The 26,934-nt window shown below is 46.7% G+C and overlaps 1 long non-coding RNA gene across 1 annotated transcript; it reads right to left on the reverse strand.

Moving 5' to 3' along the window:
* Positions 1-621: 621 nt before the first annotated feature.
* Positions 622-26,934, reverse strand: LOC128072559 (uncharacterized). The gene is made up of 3 exons (XR_008202345.1): positions 26,029-26,934; positions 23,589-23,703; positions 622-23,463 (listed from the first exon to the last, which is right to left on the reverse strand). It is a non-coding gene; the product is annotated as an uncharacterized LOC128072559 (long non-coding RNA).

Raw genomic sequence — 26,934 nt, forward strand, 5'->3', positions numbered from 1 at the left:
ACAGTTAGCAGCAGTACTGAGAGAAATAATGGAGGGAAGCTGCCTCTCTGGGGACTGGATGCCTTTTGCTAGAAATCTTTGGGGCAGTTAGAGGACCCCTAAATTGCACAGAGTGGCCTGATTCCTTTTTCTTTTTGCTGCATCATCTTGAACACATCACTCAGCTTCTCGAATTTCCAATTTGCAGGATGGAAATGGAATGGTTTCTCATCAGTCTGCAAATGGCTGTAAGATACAGGTAGAAAAGGGATACCTGCATCCACACAGGCATTATTCAAACCCAGCATGTCATCACCACAAGGATGTATGGTGTAGTCATGCAGCAGTGAGGTAGGGAGCCAGCAGGGCTCTGTTGATACTAGAAGCACACTCCATCACCAGAGTAATCTTGTATACCTTCACATCAATGGGGTGGCATGAACATCATGTCACATATTTAAATCTAACTAAGCTGCTTCTGCTCCTGCCACCAGCACCCAGGTCTGGTTATGTTAGCTACGTACTTCCCTAAGTGAATTCATTAAAGAAAGATTATTTTGTTTTCTGTAATTGGACACCAATCCTTCTGAGCAGGAGCAAAGAACAGGGTGCAGTGGTAGCACGCAGATACCCCTGCCATCCCACCAACAGATCCATGACCCTGCTCAAGCATGGTCAGAGAGAGAAGCAGAGAAAGGCAAAACATTACCAGAATTAAAATGAAATCAGAACATACACAGGTATATACAAACATAGGTTTCCAGCACCCACTCACTATTACAAATGGAGACCTCTGAGATAACCGTAATTAAAGAAAAGCTTTATTTTTTTTTCCCAGTACGCCAGCTCTGATTAGAAAGAAAAACTGTAGGCTCAACTGTGCTGCACAATAAACATGGCATCAGAGCAAGCATCAAAGTGGCCCCACAGCTGCTGGCAAACAGTACCCTCATAAGAGAGACAATGAAAATACAATCAGTAGAAATAGCATTTCCCCCATAACATAAACACCACAGACATTCCCTTAACACAAAGAGAAGAGGGATCAACAGTGACAGCTTTAAATTTGCCAGGTATCATGGGAGGACTGCAAAACACATCCTCCCTGAACCAAGCCGAAGAAGCAGAACGAGCCAAGTCACTCTGCTCACAACAAAGACATCCCTTTCATACATCTCAGGGAGTCAGCAGGCTTAATTTTTTGTTTGTATTTAACATCTGCTTCAGCAAGATGTGCTGAAATATCTATTAGTGCCTGTTTGTGTAGACACAGCCCACTGCCATCAAATCACTTTAAAGTCTTCAAAGAATAGAGATGATATTTAAAATGTTTAATTATTGTCTGAATCAACAGCTTCCAAAAAGGGCCCGAAACAGCCAAGTGGGAGCTGGGGCCCACAGCCCTGCAGCAGAGGGAATGCTGCTGCTGGAAGAGCATCGGAGCCCTCAGCCTCACAGGGGAAGGCTTAAATAATGCATGGCAGGATTCTTTGTGATGTCTTTCCTCTTTTTTTTTTTATAGTTAATATTTTACATTCTTTCAGAAGTATTACCTGTATGTTAAGGCCCATATTCATATCAGCGTGAACAACAAGCAACTGCTCTGCTTCCCCTATTTAATTCCAGGCAGATTTAGAGAAATAGAGGCCTGGCAACACACAGCTGAGGTGCACAAGAGCACAGAGAAGAATGGGTCTGCTGGAACAATTTTTTTTTCCCTTTTCTCATTAAAGTTTCATCTGAAGAATTTTTGTGGGAGCCTTAGCAGGTAAAACAGCACTCGTCACTTCTTGGTTCATAGGCAGCAGCAGCACAGAGGAGGCCAGCATCAGGCAGACAGTATTCTGATGCCCGCTGTGCCTCCCTACAGCAATCATTTACCCTCCTCAGGGTCTTTTCACAAGAGATGAGCAATATTAATTATCTTGAAGTATTTTAGGAGGGTGGATACTGGAGAAGCTCTCACTCATTTCACAAGATATTTCACTTTCCAAGTAAATTACAAATGGTCGCAATGATCTTCCCTTTAAGGGAACGCCGGATACCTCCTGGGTAACCCAGCTGCACAGTTCAGTCCCTAGCAAAGCCAACATGAGAACCATATATGCTTTTATGAATGCTGAAATGGTCCATGAATCTCAAATACTATTGCACCCTGCTTTAGAAGTCTTTTATGTGCTTTCCTTCAATAAATACATGTATTTGGCTCTGGATCTCAAGGCCCCTTTCAAACTGTGTATCTCTTAGAATCTTAATAGAAAATTACTGACATGAAGCTGAAAATAAATGCTTTTAACAAATAGGAAAATTCTATATTTCACTAAGGAAAGTGTGATTTAAAGGAAAACACAGGCTTTTGCGACATCTAAACCCTGCATATTTTCTGCAGAGCATGCCACAGCTATTGACATACTGTTGGTTTTATACATCCCAGGATGCATGAATTATTACTGTCGCTTGACATTTTGTATTCCTAGCTCCATAGCCTATAGCAACACTTACCGCTGGCTGGTGCAGACTATAGCAGACCTCTGGCAATGCCTCTTACTGATCAAGCACTGCTCAGTATTTTCCTGCTAGTAATGCAAAGACATCCTAATTCTCTAAGACAGAAAACCCACAAGATACTATGCTTGTGTTCTCCACTCCTTTTCAGAGATGTGAGACATGAAACACATTACAGATGCCTTCTCCCCCATTGGGAGGCAAACCGATAGTTGTCTTATAAGCTTCAGGTACTACAAAAAAAGACATACACCACACAATAATGCTAAAGAACAAAGCTGACTGAGTACGCCTAACGAATAGTGCCAGCATGCGGGCTGGTTATGAAAGGGACCTCGGGAGTGAAAGAAGCATCCTGATGAGATTCAATGGGCTTGTCCTGACAGGTTTATTAGCTTCCTTAAAAAGGACCTTGCAAAAGTGAATAATACAGAGACTGCAGCAGCAGAAAAACTACATCCGAGGTGTCTGCATTTATGGATTCACAGGAGGTGAACTAGCTCAGTGCTTACCTGGGTGAAATCCCCTGAGGACGTCTAGAACATGAGTTAGTGTAAATAATAAAACAAGTACTGCAAGTCACAGGGTAGCAAGGGCACCATGACTACAAAGAGCTACGGCAAGCTGCCCAGGGCTCAGCACACAGCCCTGCAGGCAGAGGGCTGCCCTCACTGCCCAGAGCTTCTGCTCTGCTCAGGGAGCATCCAAGCAGCTGCAGCTCTGTGCAGGGGCAGAGGGGAAAACTAGAAAAGCAGCAGGTGGAGAATCAAGGAGTGGCAGGTGTTAATGCAGGCACTTTAACTCCTTTAGACACAAGCTGCTTTATTTCACATCTCTGTGTGGTTTGTTGTTTTTTTTTTTATTATTATTATTATTATTATTTTTATTATTATTATTTTTAAATCCTCAAGTTCTAGCTGCAGAAAAACATCACAAAATAGAATTTGTTACCAGCATCTCTGTTTGTTACATATGCATTTTGCAGTTGCTTTCCGAAACTCTTTGCTCCTTTGCAGCAGCGCATGGGCTGGATTCACTTGATGCCAACACCTGGCTGGGGCAAACGAGCACAGCACCACAGGTGCCCAGAGGGGAGGAGCACAGGGAAACATTGGCCTGGCCAACCTGAGCCAACTGAGAGCTTGCCCAGGGCCAGGCCAGGTTCTGCCCTGGCCTCGCGGTGTCTTTCCTTGCGGCATACCCTGAGGAGCATCTGCCTGCTTGTCCTGGAGCTGCAGCATATCTGTGCCTCACACAGCACTCCCTGGTCACAGAGCCAGTTGCACATGGGCTACAATAATCTAGCACTCCACCAGCACTTGCTTTGCCAGTGGCCAGCTTCAGTGTAGCCGTGTAGCAGTGTAGCAGTGAGAACCCTGTGTGTATCCCATGTCCCTGCTGGTTGCCACCCTGATCCTTCCTTTTCTTGAAAAGCCAGCTCGCTCCTGGAATGTGGCATTGCCAAGGGCTCTTCCCCCAGCCCTGAGGGCAGCTGTGGGTCTGCCATGGAGCAAAATAGGCTCCTCTGCTTGGTCCATGCTTCCTTCCTTACTCTCCCCATTGTCCTTCCCCACTGCTTCCCACAGTATTGCTCCCGCCCAAGGAGGTCCCAGCATCTCTTTGTTCCCTGGCTCCATCCCTCGGGAGGCATCAGCGGGTGATGAACCATTTCATCTGAGCGCTGACTGCATCTGCTGCCTTTGCACAATGATAGACCGGCTGACGTGCTCCCAGCAAGCCACTCTCCACCGATTTACCCGGCAAGTTTTTATCATCACTTGAAATACAGCACCACAGCTCTGCATCTGCAGCCGTCCCCGGAGTCCCAGCAGCACGGCCATTGGGACGGCTCTGGTCGAGCTCGACTGAGCGCAGAAGGTGACTTCTGTCGCTGAGGCATTTGTCATCGGGGTAAGCGGGCAGCGCTGCACTAGCGAAGCCTCTTCTTTGACATCCAAAGAGGTAAGCATGGCTGCACATGAATTAAACACTTGCCAGCAAACAAAAATATTTTGCTTTTCCAAGACATCATTCCGGTGGTTTCGTTGCTGCCTTTTGAAGGCATGGCATTTACTCAACAAATCTGTTCAGCTCTTGAGCCCATCTAAGAGGAGCAGGTTAATGGCAAAGGCCGCCCAGTCAGTCCCAGGAGCACATCGTTCCCCAGTGGCTGCCTTTGTTCCAGGGGGAAGCAGTTCCCCACTCAGTCCCACACTGATGAAATGCACAAACCTACTGCTGAGGGCAGCTCTCCATTACCTCCCATCAGCCTCACAAGCCCATGGTGATCACATCTGGCACAGCACTACTCTGGAGCACACAGAGTAGCCCACAGTCACAAGAAGAGAAGAGAAAAAGGAAGCTCCTGCTGCAGGTCTGCATCTCCAGTGGCTGCCAGAGCCACACGATGAATGGGTCAGCCAGGGAGGCTGGGACAGGCACCAAGCTCCACATTTAATGCAACACCATACATTGCATAGCCCAACACAGCTTTTGGGTTGCATAGCACAAGGCAATGTGCGTATGTACAAACACATATAGTTACATAAATGTACTTTACGTGCATGCTCAGCCATGCATCAAATATACGTGTATGGCATACGTGACAGTAGTCCTAAATTTTCAGTAAAATATAGAACGCATTGTATGTATTTGTGAATGTGTATGTGCAAACAGATCACAACATCTGCAGATAGTTTACCAACAAAATCAGATTTTTAAAGCTCTCCAAATCCCTACTTTAGAATCTTACATGTTTGGAAAGAATCTAATTTTGTCTCAATAACATCAATGCAGATATCATTATCAAGATACAAGAGCTGAGGCCCACCATGTTTTTCTGTGAAACTTCATATCAAATTGGATAAAATGTATTCAATTTTTTCATGAAGTGCCTTTCAATAAAATACTTCGTATTACTTAATGATTTGTAGTTATGTTTATGAAGATTAAAAACACCTACTGTATTTCCATGATTGATAATCAGTTTTTAAGTAGCTGTTATTTTTACTATAAATATATGAAAGTAATCTAAGCTACTGAAATCCTATACATACAGCCAAACCATGTAGGTTACACCAAAAGTGACTCCTGCTATTTCCATGGAAAGCACAACTACTCCAAAAAGCACAGTAACACTATTTTATAGAGCAAATTCTCAACTACGAAATACTATTTCTCAGCACAGTTACCACCATTAGCTGTACATTTTTGCCAGTGATAAATAAGTGCCTGCATGCCATGCTCATAAAAACCTGCAACAGTAGAGGTAAACCACTGCCACTGTTGCCACTGCTAAAATGCAGAGCCCACTGCCACACTGTGCTCACATTCACTGTTTGGTCTTCATAACCATTTAGCAAGTGTTGATGAATGTCAATGGGTGCCCTATTTTCTGCACAGAGGAATTCAACGACACCTTTGCTCCACACACGCTTCTGTCAGACACCATTCTGTCAGACTGCCCCCCTGCTGCCATCTGTCACATGACAACAAAAATGTATGGAATATCAGTGGGAAGGTTCAACTTCTACTACCATAACACCAGCATCTGCTGTTGTGGGCTGACATCATAAAATTGGAGGCGTTACTTTCAGAGCAGCTCTTGTATTTCATGCTCTAAGAAAAAAATTACACATGGGGAGGTGTGAGATACTAGAGTCCTAGGTATTTTGGACATACTAAAACCTTTGGAAGATGGAGGCCATAGGCAACCCTCCAGCAGACCATGCAGTAAGGAGGAACCTGAATAACAATTGTTGCCTATTCACCTGGAGACATGAACCCACCATGCCTGGGGCAGGTGGTTCTATAAACAAGTAAAGAAATCTAGGAAGAATGATCTCCTAAGTGCATTGTGAACATTTGTGTCTTCTATTTGCAAATGTGATGCTTCAGCCAACAGATAAAAACAGAGGAATCATTCCTCTTCCACCTGCAGCTGATGGGGCTTTTCCTCCTCTTCATTTCCACCTCTTTCTGCCCAACTCCTTCACCCCTCACCCAGGCTCCCTAAGCTTCCTACCATGCCAGACTTTAAAGCAATCTGTGTTAACCTATTGTGGCTAAAGATGCTCTTTGTCTTCCTGCAGCTTGGTAGGAAGAAAGTGCAGTGGTGCCACTCTAACTGATGAAGGAATGACTCAAGCTCATTCAGAGGCTTTGTCCTGCAGCCCTGTACAGAGCAGCAGCCCTACACCATACAGACCACTGTGGTGTCTGGCAGCATTGTCAGCAGCCCTACCTTCCCTGATCTGGGCACCTTCACAGACATTAACTACATTAGGTTGTTACTGCTACACCAGGCTGTGTCCTGGTCTCACTACGTGTTAGAATGGCAAGAGCTGGTTGGGCTCAGCACGGGCCCTTCTGATGCCTGTAGATCTCCTGTCACCCACACAGTAATGCTCAGGTCCAGACAGTGTGCACCAGCACACGCAGTAGCTCATAAGCACAGCTGTATTGTTAACATTGCAGAAGCCATCACTGTATCATCCGTCTTTACGGCTTTCCTGGAATATTCTTTACATTCTGTGGTCTGTGCAACCAAAGGCTGCACCTGGAACATTAACTCTCTCTTAGCAGACTTGACGCGTTATTCCTGCCCAGTGAGAAATGCACGGCCTCCCTGTTAAATATAACATATTGATTTTTAAATCGCTTTGATGAGTTGGAAAGTGATGCGGAAATGGGATCAGAGCATTTATCAGAGCTCTCCTCTGTGAGAGCAGCTGATGTTTCAGATGATCCAAGGACAGCATCTCCGAAAGACAAGCCCAAGGCACACAGAAGATGTGCTATTAACTGTCATCCAGCCCAGATCCAGAGCTCACTCCCAACAGGCCGAAATGCTGAGTGAAACATTTTCACATCATCTCATCTTAAATCTTTGTATGGACACTTATTCATGGCTGAGGTTTGCTTTCATTTACAGCGGTAGGGTGGAACTCTTTGGACTGCTCTTTCACAAGGTTACTATCAGTTTACTCCTTACTGAAATTGATTTAGTCTTTGACTTTTTTTAAAGCAAGAGCAAGTAATTGCATGGGAACTTGTTTTCATCATTCCCATCTGTAATTATAAGAGGGCACAATAAGAACTGATATATTCTACAAACATCTCAAAAAAAAAAAAAAAAAAAAAACACCAAAACCTTTTGTCTTTGATAAAAATGCACTGATTTCAGTAACCTGGTTATCACCAAATCTTTGGATGCACTGAGCGTATATTTAATTTTAAACCCTCAGCTCCTCTAAATTACAGTAACTTTTTTCTTTCTGACAGTAACAAAACACATCAGATAGCTCCTCTTTTTTAAATGGAGGGAAAAAAAAAAAAAAAAGCACCAACAAAAAGACCTACAGCTCAGCGTGTGGCCAGACAGGACATTACTTCATCTTTTGTGATGGTTTTGTGATAGATCTGCAGAGATTCAACCAGGACCTGGTGTCTGCTCCTCACACACCCTGAGCTAAAAGGAGAAAATCTCCTGCAATAGCACCAAGGGCTCCGAATCACACTGTGCTCCCACCTGAGGAGTGGGAAAACTGAGAACTATTGAGCTCTGTCCTGTTTATCCATTATTTCATTTTTCTTTTTTCCCCCTCTCTCATTTTCATTTCCTTATCTCTATTTCTTTCTTTTCTGCTTTCTCCTATCTCTTCCATTCCTCTGCTATTTCTAATCACTTTCTTCCCTACCGCTTTCTCCTGCTCACCCATCCTATTCTTCTCTTCTGCTCCTTCCTCTAGAGGCAAGGTGGGCAGTGCTGGGAATTTGCACCACTTCCTCACCTAGCCCAGGACAGGCCACAGTAACAGTGATATGGCAAGTAGTGCTTGAAAAATTTCACAGACCTGCTCCTCCCTTCTCCCCCACAGAAAAAGGCAATTTTTAATTTACTTCAGATCAAAATTCAGAGGTACAACCCCTGTGCATTTCAGCCAGTTTGAGAAGACTATGGGACATAAGAAATGTTTCTTGCACAATTCTGCAAAATTAATCCCAAGAATTATTTGGTTAGCTCTATCACACAGACCGTACTCCGTCCCTTCTCTTTACATATTTATTCAAACACTGAATATATAGGTATATATACAGAATATTTACTGGAGAACGTCTTCCTAAGAATCTAAATGCCATCAGTTCAATTTTCTGCCTTAAGTCACACCTGGGACAAGGCAATAAGAGCCAACAGGAGCTGCCACAGGAGCCCAAGCTGCACTCTAACCACCCCCCACCACCACGCCTTTGCCCAGGCAGTACTGCACATCTCAGAGTTAACGCCAGCAGTGCATTTGCAGGTACAATGGCGCCCAGCTAACAGCATTCAGACGCATAGAATGATGAAGGTGCTGGCAGGGTTTTATGTGCTTCCTTTAAGCACAGGAGCTGCTGCTCTTTGTCCCTCACATCCTTTGTGTCAGAAGCAGCGCGACGCTAATAAATCTAAAACATTTTGAGATTCATAGCAAGGGCTGCAGCCTCCGGATGGAATTCATAAACATGTGCTGTAATTGCTTCTGCACAAGGAAGCGCAGGGAGAAGGCATCTCTTTTCCCTCTTCATGAGCACCCGAGCTGGAAGCAGCTCCATTTCCCTGCCTGAGATGTCCCTGAGAGCCACAGCTCCAGTTACACCCAATGGGTCAGGCTATCACCAGCCCACAGGGGCAGCTCCACTGCATCATGCTGATCCACTCAGAGAGCAAAAGAGCTCATTGGGATGCTGCTTCTGGGAGTATTCATGACTATTTATATAAGGCAGCAGCACGGCTTTCAAATCTGGCAATGCTTAGACTTTGCAGTACTCAGATCTGCTACACAATTTGGATTTGGGGTTAGATTTCTTTTTAGAGACTTACATAACCTCAGACAGTGCTTTGCTCAGGCTGTCAGTCATACAGTTCCCAGAATCATTACTTAAACATTAGGGAATTTCACACCCAATGTACAGCAATCTGTTTTACTCTGAAAACTAGACCATGTTGTAGTAAACAGGTTTTTTTCCTGATCTTGTGCCATGTCATTCGGCAGGAATACTCAGGTGTTGGAGGCTTGCATCCCGCCTGCGGGCACAGAATGGTGCTTGGGTTACACTGGGGGACTGGGACAGAGGGAAACATTAATTTCTTGGCTCATCAGACTATCTCCCTCCACCTTTCTCCACCCACTTGCCAATCTGGTACCTCCAGCTTCTCAGTGAGGGAGTATGAGAAGGGAACTGTAGGGATTTACTTCGTATGACAAACAACTTTGGTTTAGTGAATATAGGCTCATACCTTTCTATGGATCTGCCCTCTAGGAATAATAATCAGATTTCCAGAGCTTTGGAGTAGATTATCCAGCACTATTAGGGAATCCATCAATAGAAACATTGGCAGGTCTGTGAGAGAGGGGATCAACCTGCAAATTCTCTAAGAGCCTGCTTTTTCATGTTTCCCAGTGACTTCACACACTCAGACATTAAAAGCAATATTAAATTTCTGGAAGAACACTTTAAGTTATGAATATAAACATTTTCCACTGAAAATTATTTGTTGGTTTTTTTCACCTCTTTGCTTTTTACAATTAAAAGAAAATATAGGGAAATACTGGGATTGTGAAATCACAGTTTGAACCCCAACCAGCATGGCTAGAGGATGCCCCTGGCTGCTGCACTGGCCCATTGGACACATGCTGTCAGGGAGCTCGGCCTTCACAGCCCCACACAGCTGAGCCACCATGCTGTGTGTATGGCGCAGCCTCACGCATGGGCGCACACTTTCTGCAAAACACAGTGGTTATTCTTAACACAAACTTGTTGGAATTGCATAACACCAACAGAGTGCCTCAGCTTGAATAAAAAGTCACATTTTATATCCTTTATCAATCACAGCGCTCAAGTTTGGAGCATCCAGATTGCGTACTCACTGGTTCTTAGTCAGCTCCTGCATTTGCATTTTGACAGTGTTTTTCAGCCCAGGAGCTGGAGCGATGAGCAAGCTATGATCTGGCACATTAAAAACAGAAACCGCTGCTCATGTGTCCTGTGCAGCAGCAGCCCACCTCCACGAGGACAGCCAGGCAGAGCTCCCAACAACGCGTGTGGGATGTTTGCCCACAGAGCGAGGCTCTGCCTTGTTACATAGGGACAGGTTGCCACACTGACAGCCTTCTGGCTTGTTATTGTCCAAAGAGGGAAACAGCTTTCTTACCACTTTACCCCAAAGCTGTCCTTAGGAAATAATAGTAGGTAAAATAATAATAAAAAAAAAAAAAAAAAAAAAAAAAAAAATCAGTACATGATTTGTTTTTCTCTGTAGAGACATGCAGAAATATCAAAGGATGTGTATATAAAGGAGAGTCAGGTCATGCTCACCGTATCCCAGATTAGCCAGGCATAGTCATCCATACTTAGGTCTATTTTGCAGACTGTGGAGCCATACCAGCCAGCACTCCCCACACACCACAGACCAGAGCGTGGCAGCCCTACACCTGTGCTGGCTGCAGGAATACTGGCACTGCAGTGCCTGCTCCTAGCTCTGCTGCTTCCCACCCACAGCACCAGGGAATGGGCCCTGCAGCACAACAGCTGCCTGTGCACAAAATGACTCAGAATTCAGACCAGGCCTGAGAGGGCTGTAGGATCATTGCTTCCAGCCAGGGCCACATCTCGTCACTTCCACACAGCTCAGGGATACTGCATAACAACTACCTCTATCTGAGGCTCATAGAACAATCTGGGCTGGAAGAAACTTTTCCAGTCTTCCCAGACTACACCATTTCCAGCAATCACAGCATCATTCAGCAGTCCTAGATCCACACAGCAGGTCTACAAGATACAAAATAGCTCTGTAAACCCAATGATGCAGCTGAAGGAGGGCAGGAGCATGAGTCCCCATCTGTTCCCTAGCAGTCAGCCTCAACAAGTGAATGACCCTCAGTGCTCCACTGCAGCTAACAGCAACCCTCAGCATTTGGTAGCTTTTTGTTCTCTATTACCTCTTCCCGAGGAATCTGAGCTGTTACATCTATTTTTCCCCACCACTTTCTGAAGCAAAGCGTCCACAAAAGGGTTCACAGTGCATCAGCTGTCCATACCAAAGAAACAACTTTGTGTCCTGGTGACAGTTGGGTGTCACGGGTGCACAGACACTGGCAAGGACCTTGTCCCATTGAGAAGGGCAGCTCTGAGACCTGAGAAGACACTGAGGCGCACAGGAGGGCTCAAAAACACATAGCCCCTCCATAGGAATCTGCAGCTTAAGGCCAAGCTGAACCTAGGGCGGCTCCTCCACAGTGGGGACATGAGGAAAGGAAGCTGCTGCACACTGAGAAGCCTAATTGCATTTGCTCTGCAGGCTTTGTAACATCAGTCAAACAAGTATGCCACTGCTTTTACTGCTCTGCAGTTGCCATTTACTATTTTACTGGGAAATTGTCCAGAAAAAGGGATGCTACCTAGAAGAAAGCATTATACCAGCAACAGTAATGTTTCTGAACAGCCCTACAGGTACAGCGTCAATTCCCACACCACAGCAGAGCTGCAGAAAAACCAGAAGAGCCCCAGCCACTCAACTTGCACGTGAGACCTGGGGCAACAGCAGAGAAGGAGGTACCTCAGGACCCCACAAGCACACCTGAGCCAATGTGAACCAGAGCCATGACAGCCCACATAAAGAACATGATTCAGTGATAAAGGGAATAAGCCAAGCCAGAGCTCCACAACCCAGAACCACCAGGGTTGCTGAGGACTTGAAAGCAGATGCTGCCCACCCCTCAGCCTCAGCACTGTGCAGGGCTGGCACTGTCCCAGAAGTGAAAACGCCACAGAGCAGGCATGAATTTGCCAAAGGTATCTCTTCTCTCACAATGGCTCCTGCCCTCTAGAGAGCTCACCTACTATAGGCAGCACCTTAATTCTTAATTATCCTTCTGCTAGAGACTCAAAGTGAGCATTAGAGTTATTTAAATTTTATAACACTTCAACAAGGTAAGGGTGAAAAAAGAGAAGAGTTCTGAGTCATCCCATTTTTATCACCATTGTATTTTCTCTGCCAATCAAAAAAAAAAATTAATTAATTAATTAGGGCATACTTCCCTTCTCTGCTCCCCACAAGGAAACACACATTTACCTGGTCTACTTCCCACCAACACCTAAGCAGATCGTGATCAACCAGTCAACATGTTCCCCCCTACACAAATAACACCAGCCCCAGAGCAGCCTCTCAGATCTACTTATGGGCTCGGCAGGAGGGAGCAGGGGTCGTGTTCAGCACAGGTGAGAGGGCACTTCCTTAATGCAGTGCAAATCAGCTTAGCCAAGAAAACCTGTGCCTGTTACACCAGCACCTGGCTCTACTTTGCCAGAAAGATGAGCATTCGGTTTTTTTTTTTCTGACACATTTTTGTTTTCATCACCTCATCCCTTGTACTCAAAGCACCTCTGCAGAAATGTTCGAGTTCTTGTGTTGCCGTACCCAACCATGGCACTGGGCAGAAATAACACAGAACTCAGCAAGCAAGAGAAGGAGACAAGGAGGCCATCACAGCTGCTGCCCAATGCAGAACAAATTGCTCTGCCCTGGGCCAGATGTGAGTTGCTGTGGATTACAGAGCTGTGTTCGTTGCACCACAGGGGTTTGCATCAGCTGGATCCCTACACCCTCCATGTTTTGCTGGCTCTAGCTGAATAGCTCCTGAACACAGGCTGGTTGAATTAACATTATTTTTTTAATTTTGAACAAAATTAAGCCCATGTATTATTGTCCCTTTCTCCCTCTGTCTCTCAGACGGAATTTCTTAAACTCATGTGAGTTTATTATTTTCATAGCACATGTTGTCCGGACTAAGCTGTGTTTGAATCATCAAATGATGAGAGGGAAGCGAAGATTTAATTTCATGGTGGAATTAGGTCTGACATTTCCTTTTAACTTACACTACATCAAGGGTTAATAAGGTTACTCTAACCTTAATCTTTGATAGCTCAACAATAGAATATTCTGGGATTAGTGCAAAAGCTGGATTTTAACTTTTAATCTCATTATTGTTGATAACCTTATCAACAATGCACCCCACCATGGAGATGGAACAGGGAAACCTTAGACTCGACAGTCTCTTTCCATGGAGAAACATTTGGAGTTTCAGAAGAGCCAGGGACAGTTGCTTGGTTGATGCCTGTAGTGAGGTTCACAGTTTGCAGTAAGGCTGAAACACAGCTTTTAAACTGCTTGTCAGAAATCTTTGCCAAGAAAAACACTGGTCCAGTGGCATATGTTGGTGGAGCAATGCAAGGTTGCTCTAATTCCCTTACTTTGTTTTTCCCTCCTCCCATGCGGCAGCTACTCCAAGAATCAGACCGCCAGTCTGGAAAGTTGAGATCCAGAAACTTACTGCTAATTACCGTGTTTACAATTCCCAACCTGTTTGTTGGTGCCAACAATCAAACTGCATTCTCTTGTGTGCACCAAAAGACACTTGCTGGCAGGAGCTTCCTAAGGTTCCAGGCTGGCTACATTAATTACTGTTAACTTAATTTTTGGGTACTGAGAAGTAGCTTTAATTAGCAATTTTATGGATTAAAATGAATTTCAAGAAACTGTGGTTTGACTTATAGACTGCTTACCAATCCTATAAGTACTTTATATAGAAACACTAGTGGTAGCAAATTTATATGTGGTCTGACAAATAAAATACGCAGAGGTTTAATGAAAATCACAGCAGGAAATGAAAGGTCATACCTTCCTTTTGAAATCAAATAAGCAGCTCTAGAAAGGCGGAGACATTTTTTATCACTTTTCAGCAAACATTTGACCAGACAAAATAAACCTAATCCTCACAGTGTATCGCTGAATCAGAGTATTCAAACCTTAGGTAATTTATCTCTGTTAATGAATGCCTTTGGAAAAAAAAAGTCACATATTCTATGAACTCAGTGAAAGAGAGCCTGAGCTCAAACAAGTGCAGGGCAGAGCCCCAGCAGGGACGATGCCATCTATGCCCTGCAGGTCCTAGGCTGGGACTCCTGAAGCCATTTCTCTACTGAAGTACCACCAACTCAATTAGGATTCATTCTAACAAAGCGCAGATCTGCCAGAATCAGCTGAGAGCCACGCACCCCACAAGGGCCTCAGGGCAGCATGGGTGGAAGGGTGATACCTCAGAGCCCACCACCACTTTGTCTCTGACCCAAACCTTCCACAGCAGGCCGTGGTCAGGCTCTTTTTCTGTCTTATAGAGTATTCTTCACCCTCTCACCCTAAGCCTCTCCCAAGCAACTTGCTGTGCCTCTGGCATTTCTCAGGCTGTGGCCACAGCCAGAGCCCTGCGTCATTGTCCTGAGTGTGGGACAGCACTCAGCCACTGGGAAACAAAAACTCCAGGACAAAATTTGGTGGTGTGAAAATCTGTGTGGGACTGGGAAAGCACAGACAAAGAAGGCAGTAAGCCAAAAAGTAAAGTACTAAAAACCAACACCAGTTTTGACTTACAAAAGGAACAAATGAAACAAAACATATCAGTGCTTCCAGAGAGACAGCCTGGATTTACCCTGGTCCTGCAGGAGGGATTTGGAAACCAGCACCTGAGAGCAGCCAGCTTGTACAGGGTGAAGTGAATACACTGAGCAAACATATGCCTCTTAGAATGGTCCCAGAGGGGCTGATGGACTCCTGCAGCATAGGGATGCTTTGGCCTGCAAGCTGTGTGTGTGGGGTCCATGGGGTTGGGGTTGCCCCTTCCACACACCACTGCCATGCCCTCAGGCAGCCCCTGGCCCAAGTGCCTGCACCCTGTGCAACCTGCAGGCCTCCGGAGGGAGTCAGTCAGCCTCCACCCCATTTATAATGCAGAAAGCAGAGAAGCTTCATGCTTCTCATTTACATAAAGCAGACATAAAACTGAAAGCAAAATAGCTTCAGAGCATATGGGCAAAGCACACAAGAGCCAGTGAGGAGAGGAGTGAGAAAGGACACAGCAAAATCTCTTTTTAGGTTGAGATCCATTGGGGGCTTTTGCGTGTCTTTACCACTGCTAAGCTTGGGGACAGTGGCCCCCTGCCCCAAGAGTCTGTGTTAGTATCTCAGCTCAGCCCTGTACCTCTGCCCTGTGCCATGGTAGCCTGATGTGGGATGGGTCTTAGTCAATGATCCACTTTTCTGGGTGAGAAAAGCATGACCGTCGAAAACCTTCCACAACAACACAGCCAAAAGACAACAGCAGGTTTTAAGCTGGCTGCACCTTATCACTTTTTCTCTTGAACTCTCCCTTTCCTCCTACAACATGGCAGGCCTTCCCCTCTGTGGGAGAGGCTGGGCCAGCAGTCAGCAGAGGGGCATTGCTGGACCCTGTCCATGCTCCCCATGCCCCTTCTCACAGCACAGCAAGCCTCAGCCATGTCTCCTGTCCCACATACCCGAGCCATCAACCTGGCTGCCAACAAAAGCCCCGTGGAAGCTGGTGGAGCTGCGGTGCCTCCCCAGGCCATGTGCAAACCCAGTTATTTCCTCCAAGTAATATATAAATAGATGCCGTCTCGTTATTGATGTACATTGTGCAGACGGTTGAGCTGGGGATGAAGCTTGCTTGCTTTCCTTTTATGGCTGAGAAGCAGGATCCCAGAGCCTTTATCTGAAATCTCTGCACATGTCAATCAAAGCTCACCAGGAAGGAGATTTTGCACTCTTAGGTCCTCGTTAACTGCCAGGCACCACTGCAGCCAAGTGGCCAAGGGAAATGTCCACAGGAATAAAATGCAGCTCCGTACGTGTGTGCATGTGCATATAAGCACATTTACATACAACAAACTGAAACAAAGCTAAAGCAGAACATTAACATTTTCAGCCTAATTTTTTAATTCTTTTTCATATCCCAAGACCAGGTTGTAATTTGGGCACAAATCTCATTTGACTTCATTATAAGCCACTGATTTACACTAATGGCAGAGCTGGAAAAGCAAAGCTCGGAGGATGGCGCCAGGCCCAAGCCTTCTCCCATCCTGTGGCTGCAGCGCATCAATACTGTGAGTTCAATTTGATGGCGAGCTCTAGCAAAGGCAAGTTATCGATATTTCGGAAAGCTGTTCCTCACACTTCTGAGCAGCAAACGGCCCATCACTAAGAAGGCCAAACCCTTGTCAGCATGAGCTGACTTCTATGAAATGAAATACCGACCTTACTGCTAGCTCCAGAGCTAATCGCAGAAAAGAGATTTTATTAGAGAAAGCAGAGCTATTATTCCCAGTCACTCTACAGGGCACATATTTAAGTTTTACATTCAGTGAACGTGAAATACTCCAAATATAGCAGCGTTTGCTAAGAGTCAAAACGTAAAAACTCCTGCTAGGTATTTTGTGCAGGGCTTTGTTTGTCTCTCATTACTCAGATTTTGCATCAACCCATTCGGGCTCCTTCCCATTGCTGGAGTTTTCCTCCCTTTGTAACAAGGAACTGGAGCTGAGCAAACAGCACTGACTCACTGCAGCTCCCACAAATGAAAATTAAACATCACTATTTTCAGCTCTAATGAAGGGTCTGCACAAGCCCTACCTCCCGCACTAGAAAGAATATATTTACATACACACAAAAGACAAGCATCTGAATACAGACAGGAAAGGGAAAGTGGTTTTGTCTGTGGCTTCTGAGAGCAGGACTCACAGGTCCTGTTTCACTGGAGACTCCGTGAATGGCTGAAAACGGCTGCATTTTTGTCACCACATGTATAACAGCATCATAATGTCATAGCACAACAAAGGGCCGTGTGATATACACAGTCAAAAAGAAAAAGAGTACACTGGAACCTCAAAAGTAATCATTTTACCATCCTGTATGTAATTCAGATCCATGGGAAACATGCAGGAAAGCACAACTCTTTCGTAAAAATGGAAAAATCATTGCTTCCTAAACTGAGGGTTGAGAAAGTTTCCTCTGCTCTTCTCTACAGCTCAGGATATTCAGAAAAATAACTATTGGAATAAAGAAATAAATACTCTCTTAGAGAGTAATTGTTGAAAGTTTAGATCCCAGGTGGACTGATATAACAGTGCACCGAGCCTTCCTGCTCTTACTATTTCCCACCTAATTCAAAAAATAAAATAAATCCTATGGAATGCAATTGCAACTGTGGTGCATCTTTGAATTTTCTATCAACTTGTTAGGAGAATGTGAATACTTATAAAGATATAACTATCAGATAATCTGAAAGAAGTTACATGAAATCTACTTTATTTATGTAAACACCTCTGTAAGATGCAGTGAGATTTATTTTTTGGTAACAGGCTGCACAATAAGGTGCTGCATAGTTCTAGTTCAGAATGTCCCTCGATCTCCAATTAGAGAAGATCAGTCCCACAGCATTCACTTTATCATTGATTTTGAGTGATGTAAAAGACAGATCAGCCCTGTGAACATTATTAAACTTAGTGATATTGTCCTGTCTTCGCAAAAGATCAGCTAATATTCCAAACAAGGTTATGAATCAGCAGTTTTTAATATTGAAGATAATTCAGCTGTATTGTTCCAACATTTCATGCCTAACATATAATAAAGTAAAACAAGTGTACATTATATAAAATTCAGATGAACTAATACAGAGCTGTACTGTAATGACAACTAATGAGAAAGCAGATAAAAGGTCAAATCCGACCAGTCTCTGAAATACTCCATGAGACCAACCTGGGAAGTTTACGTTTGCCTTCTGGGCCTACAACTTTCTTCCTAACAGTAGCAAGTTCTGGAGAACGATCAGACCCACAGCAAACCCACAGAACAACAACGCAGAAGCCAAAAAGTCTCCAACCCTAGCTCTCCACCTGCAATGCCTTGACCAAGCTCATTTTCCGACGCCCAACCAAGGGTGTTCCTGGCTGCTAACTGTGCTGTTAGTTTCTATTGTCTCCGGTGCTACAGCAGCTTCAGGTTCCCTGACAGCGGCTGTTCCTGCACAGCTACACTAAACAGTCCCCCTGCACGGCCCCTCGGTTTTAGTGCACACACCAAGCTGCCTGGTGGCTTTCTTGCAGACCAGTAGCAGTCCACCCCCATACAAATCAATGGCAAAATTCCTGCAGATGTCTGGAGAGAGATTCTGGAGAAATATTTCAGTAGCGGCATGCTTATTTCATTTTTCTGTACAAGCAAGATTATGTAACTTTGGCTAGGTATTTGTATATAAGTACATGTGTATATACGGACACACACAGACACATTGCTTATTCTAGCTTAATAGTCAGGGCTCTTATTTTTCCCAACACTAGCCAACCCCTCCAGGTTCTGGGACATTTAATCTAATATTCCTCCGGCTGTTTTAACTAGATTTGGTTTTACCATACTACAACACTTGTATAACTCTGTGGCCATGGTTCCCATTGCTGGAGCACATCTACCCACCCTACACCACACCACCACCCCACACCCATTGCAGTGGGTGGCTCTGCAGCACTCCCAGCCATCACCTCCGGGCCCTTGCCTTCCCTTGGAACATCTCTGCCCTTCCATGTCAGGCTCTTTCCATTACCTCTTGAGCTCTACCTTGGGTTTTAACTTTCAGAGGTCTTATTTTTGGCCAGTCATTTAAATTCCTTTTGAGTCACTGTTATTATTGTGCCAACATTTATAAATAGCTCTGTGAACTGCAGGTACATGATAATCAGGTCCTTTGATTTTTTTGTGCAATTTGGTTATGAAATGATAGCAATAGATAGTGCACAAGCATCAAGGGATGTCTCAGAAATGTTTCCATAATTAAAGGTTTGGGGAGACAGAAACTAATTTGGTAAAAATTATGTTTAAATATTTTATATGATATATGTTACCTTTACACCGAAAAATGGTGAGGTGCCATAAAATGCTCTTCCATTTCCCCTTCCCCCCCCTAAAAAAAAGTTAGTTTTTTAAAAGAAGAGAAGAAAAGAAAAAGCCTTCCGTGTATGTGACTATTTATTAAAAAATGCATAAACCTCCAGTTGTACAGGTTACTTCTAGTGTGATATCAAAAAAAAAAAAGAAGTAAGGAGAGCAAGAAAGGACAGAGAACTTCTTATACCTGCAAAATGTGTGTATATCTGTGTGTATACACAGGAATTATTTTTTATCCATTTCTCCAAGAAAACTCCACTGTCACTAGGAACCATCTAACCTGACACAAAAGGCAAAGACCTGCCGTGGGAGGAAATCTTACACACTCTTTGAAGTCAGGCATGGTCCTGAAACTGGGAAGAGCAGACCCCATCCCAGCGAAAAGCACCTGCAGAAGCACATGCATCGGCATGCAGTAGTGCATATAATTCTTTTAGGGCACTTTGCATGCAGCAGGAGGAATCCCTGCACCAGCCAAAAGGCACGTGGAACCTTTGCAGCCCCTGCTGAGGCAGGTGGGGGGTTTGCCTCTCAGAGTCTGTAAGAGGGGAGCTCTGGGTGCTATGTGCTGCCTACCTTCAGAGGTACATGCATATGTACGTACGGTCCTCCCAGAAAGAGAGATATATAAGGGCTGTAAGGCTTAAGTATTTGTGGGAAGAGCATGTGAAATCAAATGGAAGCCCTCAACACGCAATTTGGGGTCTGGCTACAAGGAGCAGCGCCTCCTGCTACACACAGACCCAGTGAGATCACCTCTCACCCGCACAGACACCTGCACCCAAGGCCCTTTGCCTCTCTCTGCTGGGGGAGTTGGCCATGGGGACCGCCCCAGAGCGGGCAAAGCCATCCAAAGTCAGCATAGCACAGGGGCTGCAGGGCTGCTGCCCCGCTTCCCACTTTGCTGCTGCTCCAGGGCCTGGCACAGCCGAGACTTACAAATGTGAGCAGCCTGAAGGGCCACTACAGCACACAGAGAGACCCAGAGATGTTCAGCTTTGGAGGACCGCGGCCTTTACAAATAGGCTAAGCTCAAGTATTAATTTTGGGGCTGGCACTTTATTTAATTTTCTACCAGGATGCAGATTACAAAAACAATTTTAGAACAGGTATTTAGTATTCTAAATTAATTAAATATGCACTCACCAAAATAGCTGTTAGCACACAGTGCAACCACAAACCTCATTCTAAAATGTCATCTCAGAAAACTCGCGTACTGGTACAATTAAACACCCTTATTTATAGAGCTATTTCTTATTATGTTGCTCTACAGACCTCCAGTATATATTTTGCTGTTAATAAAATATCATTAGACTATTAGAGGCAGGGGGCCTTTAAACTCATTTTTTAGCACACGGGATTCTGGATTTCTAAAATAAAAAAAATAAGGAGTGTAGGGTTGTAAACATCCCTTTCACCAGGAGTCTAACCTTTCCCACAGTGAAATCGACTGGGGCTTTGCTGTGGCATTGAATGGTAGGGATCTGGCCTCAGATATTTTGGATTTAACATGAGCAACCTGTGCTCCGGCTGAGCAGCCACCAGGAGCTCCGAGCATCCATGGGCTCAGGTCCACAGTACAAGCAGCCTCCTTTCAGGGGTATGGCATTCAGAACCCAGTGCTCCTGCCCTTGGTAGCCCTACGTAGCGAACCCAGGATTGCTAACAAAACTGTGGAGAGCAATTGTGAGATCGTGACACTGGGAAACATCACTCTAAGAGCCTGCATGCTGTTGAGCGTTTAAACAGTATTTTACAATTATTATCACGAGCATATCCAGTAGTTCTCCAATCAGACCTTACAGCTATCCTCTTTTAAACCCATAACATGACAATCCACTGAAAGATTTTACAGGAAAGAAATCTACAATAATCAAAATGTTAATTTTGACTATGACAAAGAGTGCATGTATTAAAAATGCATTGGCTCTGTCATTAAGGCATTATTCAGCAAAAACAGCTAATCATGTTAGATGGAAAGCAATGACAGGAAAACTAGGTATAAAGAAACATTTTGTTAAGCTTGTGTTTATGTGGAATAGTCCAATCTGTACTGCAAGATACTCAACTGAGCACAGAGCTAACAAAACCACAGCCTTTATGTGACGAAATCAGAACTCCTGATAATTCTCTCTGTCATGACTCAAGGGAAAATGTCAACCGAAAGCTCAGATCAGAGGAAGGTTTGTAATACAAACCTGGATGTTTAAAATAGTGTTTCCATCGCCGTTCCTGCAGCACTTGTGAATGTGGATGCGTTACGGTGCTGAACTGACTATGATTTAGCAGCTGATCGTGTCTTTAAAGCATAATTTAACGTTATTTCTGAGGCTGTTGAACATACTAAACTACAAGAAAAAATCTGCTTTCAAGTAGTATTAGAGAAACACGAGGATCAGAGTGCTAGCATCAAAGATGTGTCTATAGAATAACAGATCCATGTCTGCGTAACAACGAGAGCTCCAGTCGCTACTGAAGGCAGCAGAGTAAGAATCCTTTGGCAGTTGCTTGAAATAATTAAGCAGAATATATATGGCCTTTCAATTGCTAAGCAAGAGACAGAGGAAGACATTCTCCATGTTGCCGCCTTACACTCACAACAGAGCAATCCCCCTACATCTAGTTTGCCCACATTAAAAATCATTCTCAACCTCTTCACGCTGAGCCTAGGGAAGAAGCCATTCAAAAAGGCTAGCTCATCACAGTGACCTCAGTCCTGCCTTAAAATGGCTTCTGATCTAATTCATTTAAGCCTGGAATCTGGTCTCCCACTTGCCATTATGTGGCAATGAGACCTGGGATCACAAGGTGTGCAGAGAGGTCTCTGAAAAGGGAAAAGCAGGAGCCATCACTCCTACTCCATATTTAGCAGACTTGAGGGTACAGGAGTGGGAAAAAATGCTATGCTTGTGTTTTTCTAAGCACAGCATCCAAAAGGCTGTCTGGGCTTTTAACCAGAGCCCATGCCCTGCTGCTCTGGTTGGCAAGAGGGATGGAAATATCCATCCTACATTAAATAAATGAGGCATGGTTGGGATGGTAATGGTAATGAACAGCCTCTTGCTTATGTCTCTCACCTGCATCTACCTCTGGGGAGCCCTGAGCCCTTCAGTGGGGACAAGGAAGCCATGGCCTGAACACCAGTGGGGAACCAACGCTTCAGTCCTGGTTGTGGGCATGCATTCTAGCCCAGCACCTCAGGGACTCAAGAGTGAGCAGCCAAATTCTGCCCTACAAGGCCATTACCATGGGGCAAGGGTTCTCTTACCCCCTGGAAGTGATCAGCCACAACTGGTTGTCCCAAAGCATCCTTGCCAGGCAGTTGGTGCCCTCTGCAGCCGAGGCACAGGGGCAGGGTGCGGGGTGCGCCCGCCTCACCAGCCTGCTGCTTGCCGGCTCCCAGCCTTTCTGGCCGCAGTGGTCACGGGGCCGTACTCTGAGCTCGACAGAGGAGAGGAGCATTCCAGTCCCGGGTACCGCCGGCTGCGGGCGAAGCCGCTGCCCCTCGGGCAACCCGCATCTCGGGGGTGGGACCCTGCTGCAGGTGGGCCGGCGGGCTCGAGTCCCCCATTTCCTCCCTGCTCCCCCCCGGCGGAGAGGGGCAAACGGCAGCGGGCTGGAGGCCGAGCGAGCCCGGGCAGGGGAGAACCGGTCTCAGCTCCGCAGGCCCCTCCCGTAGCCCCGGCCCCGCACTTTGCCCTAACCCCGTGCCCGCTCCACGCACACACGCATCCAGAGGGCAGCCCCTCCGCGGGGACGGGCCGGCCGAGCCACCCCCGCCCGGGTAGAGACACAGACAGAGCGACACACTGCGAAGCGAAGGAAAAGATGGAAAAGGTGCTACCTTGGCAACTAGAGGCTGTAGGAGCCAGCTGGAGGGCTGGGGGCGGTCGCGCTGCCTGCCTGCCTGCCCGCCGCCGGTACTCTCCTCGACTACGCGTATTCTTAAGCAATAACAACGTAATCCGTATTATCCACCCAAGAATACCCGTCACCGAAGAGAGTCAGAAAGCTGCTGCTGCTGCCGCTGGTGGAAGTGCTGCACCGGGACAATAAATCCATAACTATAATTCCCCTCTTGAAGAAGGAGAATCCACAAGGGCTGCGAGATCTCGTTCCATATCCAACGAGCACCGTTCCTCCCCGTCCTGCAGAGGCAAAGGAGAGGACGGGTGGTGAGCACACGCGTAGCTCCCTCTGCTCCCCGCCTCGCTGGGGGCGAGGGCTCTCAGGCAGGGCGGGGGGACATAAATCAAAGTAAGGCTGAGTTTACCTGGTAATTGCCTGGCGTCTCCCCCTGAGCTTCTCCAGCATCCTATTCCCTAGCTGTATGCTCCATCAGTTCTCTCTGGGAGCTCGCAAGAGATGTCACACACGGCAACAGATTCCTGTAGAAGAGACGCACTGTTAAGCACACAAATATTACAAATCTGTTTGCAGAGGTGGGCTTGGAAGAGCTCCGATAAAGCAGCAGCCACGCCTGAGAGACTTTTCATCTGGGCTTTGGAAACGTATTTTACGTCTTGGCTCTCGGTGGGCTGCCGCGAGCAGGCAGCGCGGAAAGCAAAGCGGTGAAGAGAGAAAAATCAAAGAAAAAGCGGAGGCTCCGAGCCCATCAGAGACGCTGCTCCCCGGGCCTCCCATCGCCGCCAGCACCGCTCCGAGAGCACTCCGGGCCAGGCCCCGGCCCCCCTGTGCCCGCGCAACCCCGAGCGGGGCCGCCCCCGCGCCCACCTGCAAAGGACGAACCGGGAGAAAAGCCCGAACGGGGGAAGTTCTGTCCGAACCGCGCCCGCGGCTCTGCCGCCCCCCGCAGCCGCTCCCGTAGCAGCAGCGCTCGTACTTGGGGGAGGCGGGAGGGGGAAGCTTTGTCTGGTGATCTGCAGCGGCGATAATAAACGTTTATTGTTCTCCAACTAAATAGAAAGGATCTCTGCAACGTCACGGCACGGCGCGCTTCGCCTGGCGGTGAGGAACTTCTCCGTGTGATCTCAGCCCAGCTCCCTGCGCTAGGGACGGCTTCGGCGTGAGTGATGGGAGGGGGACGGGAGCTGGTGTTGCGCGCTCAGAGCCGCGCAAACAGGGGGACCCGCGCCCCCCAGGCACCGCGCGGCGCGCACAGCTCTCATCGCACAGCTGCCGGAGACCTCTCGGCTGTTCTTTGGGTTCTGAATGGAACTGCCACGCGGTTCTGCCTTGTACTACGTGTTCCTTCCTCAACACGAGCTCTTAGCTTCATTGCCATAGTACCGCTATAGCCCCTATAGCACCGAAAAGCTACGAGAGGACAGCATTTGTTTGTGTAAATTTGAAAGAAAGGAGAAAAACAAAGAGAAACAAGAATACCTTGATAGCCAAAATGCCTTATGTAAATAATAAGAAAAAATCCAGCTCCCTCTCCTCTATTTTAATCTCATTTTAGGCGCACTTTCCTATATTTCTCTAACACAGCAGGCTTTGAAGTTACGTTTGAAATGGCACCTAGAAAGTAAATAACAAACACTGCAATTTTCCCCGCTGTGCAACTGAAGGCTGTGGCCCCATTCCTAGCGGTAGAACTAAAAGAACCAATTCGGCGGGTTTTCTTTAACTTGAACAAAAGCCGTTTGAAAAAGTAAAATACACCGAGTAGTGGCAAAAGCGCTCTACAGTGATCCACCTAGGCTTGTACTCTCCAAAATCCAGAGGCGCTCCACATACGCATCAAGAATTAGGCAGAAATCCAAACTTTACGGTTGTGGGGTTTTTTTTTGTTTGTTTTTTGTTTTGGTTTGTTTTTTTTTTTTTTTTTTTTTTTTTTTTTTTTTTAAAGAAAGAAAAATAAAGAACGCAGTCCTCGCGAAAAAGAAGCCCCGCGCGGCTCCTGGCTTTTCCTACCTCCGTCCATCCTACGCCGCCCTTCCCTCTCCTGTAAACATCCCCCCGCGAACGCGGCACCGAAACTTCCTCGCTACCCTGCCCAGCTCCGCACCCACCGCTCGCGGGCCTTCAGCACCCGCCACCCGGACAGCTCCTCGCCCCGCCGGTCTCCGCCGCCGCCCAGCGCTCCCCGGCGCACGGACAGGCGGACAGGCGGACAGGCGGACACGCCCGCTCCGGGCACGCTCAGCACGCGGAGGGGCGCCCCGGCGCGCTGCCCACCTCGCCCCGCCGCATGCGGGCAGTGCCCGTGGCGGCGCGCCGCGCGTTAAATACCTTTGTTCGGCGGCTCCCGATAGCCATGTTTATCGGCGCGGCCGCCCCGCTCCCCGCCGCCAGAGCCCGGAGCCCGAGAGAAGGGCCCCGGGGCACCGCCACCGCCCCTACCGTGCCCGGGAAGCGGGGTACCGGAGGGAGGAGAGCGGATGGGGGGAATTAAACAATTAAGCTGCTAGGAGTGGAGCTCGGGTTGGTCACGCAAAGCGAATTTCAGAGGGGGGAATATCGATCCCATCCGTCAACAGAGAGCCGCGATGTCTCCCCATGCAAGAAATGGTCCTGATTTCTTTTTTTTTTTTCGGGAGGGGGGTGGGGGAGGTAGCGATGGTAAGGGGTGGGGTAGGGGGGATCGTGAAAAAAAAAAAAAAAAAAGAAAGAAAAAATGAAAGAATAAAGGAAGGAACAAAACATTAATCCTGTCTTAAAGGCAGCTCTTTTCAAAATCGCCGGGAGCTTGCTCTATTCGCCACCTACCCGAGTAACCACCAGAAATCCACCTCTAGTGAAGCGCTTACCCTTTAAATCCAGGTTTCGAGCAGAACTCCAACCGTGTGTAAAACCAGGGAGTCATCTGACGTGCGCTGGGGACGGGCTCCGGGCGGCAGAAGCTGCTCCCTCCCGGCGCCGGATTAGCACGGATCCACCCGGGCAGGACCCGGCGCCTCCACGGCCGCGGCTCGCTGCTTTCGCACCTCGGCGGCTGCTCTCGCTTCCCGTGTCCCCGGCGGTCGCCTCTCAGCTGAATGTGGGCTTCCAGAAAAGGAGTCGGGGGGGAGAGGAGGGAAAAAAATCGCCTAATGCAATCAAATCGATCTGATCTACACCATCTGTCGCCTGCCACTACACACAAGCGTTAAAATAGGAAAACGGGAGACACTGACAGCTCAGGAAGGTTGTTCTGCAGAGTTCATTTTTAGCAGAGCATAATTGGGTATGGACAGCATACAGTTACCAAAGCTGCTGTTAACCATCCAGTAGAGGATCCCAAACATGCTAATGGTGGATTAATTGAGGAAGATCTGACGTGCAAGCTTCATAGTCTCTTATTCATGACTTCCCAAAGGGAAAGGACCAATGCCGTGTGGGACTATGGTAACGCAGAGTCAAAGAGCTGCTAAGAAAATGGCTCTGTGTTCATAGCACTTCTCTCTGATAACAAACATATGTCGACCAGAACCGTTTAGCAGGATGGGGGAAATGAAATTTCCTTAGCCGAGGTTAGCAATTCCCATCGCATGCACTTAAAGACAAGTAAAAAATGGACTGCGGGTCTGAGACACTTTCAAGTGCTGGTCCCGGGGTTCACAGCCAGTGAAAGCAGACGGCTCCTGCCCAGATGGGGGCTTAAACCCCAAATCCCTGCCTCCTCACTGTGACCAAAGTGCATCCATAGCAGTCCCTAAACATGCGGCGCTGCTAAT

This window comes from Tympanuchus pallidicinctus, unplaced genomic scaffold (genome assembly GCF_026119805.1).
Source record: "Tympanuchus pallidicinctus isolate F22 unplaced genomic scaffold, pur_lepc_1.0 scaffold7, whole genome shotgun sequence".
NCBI classification, from domain to species: Eukaryota; Metazoa; Chordata; class Aves; order Galliformes; family Phasianidae; genus Tympanuchus; species Tympanuchus pallidicinctus.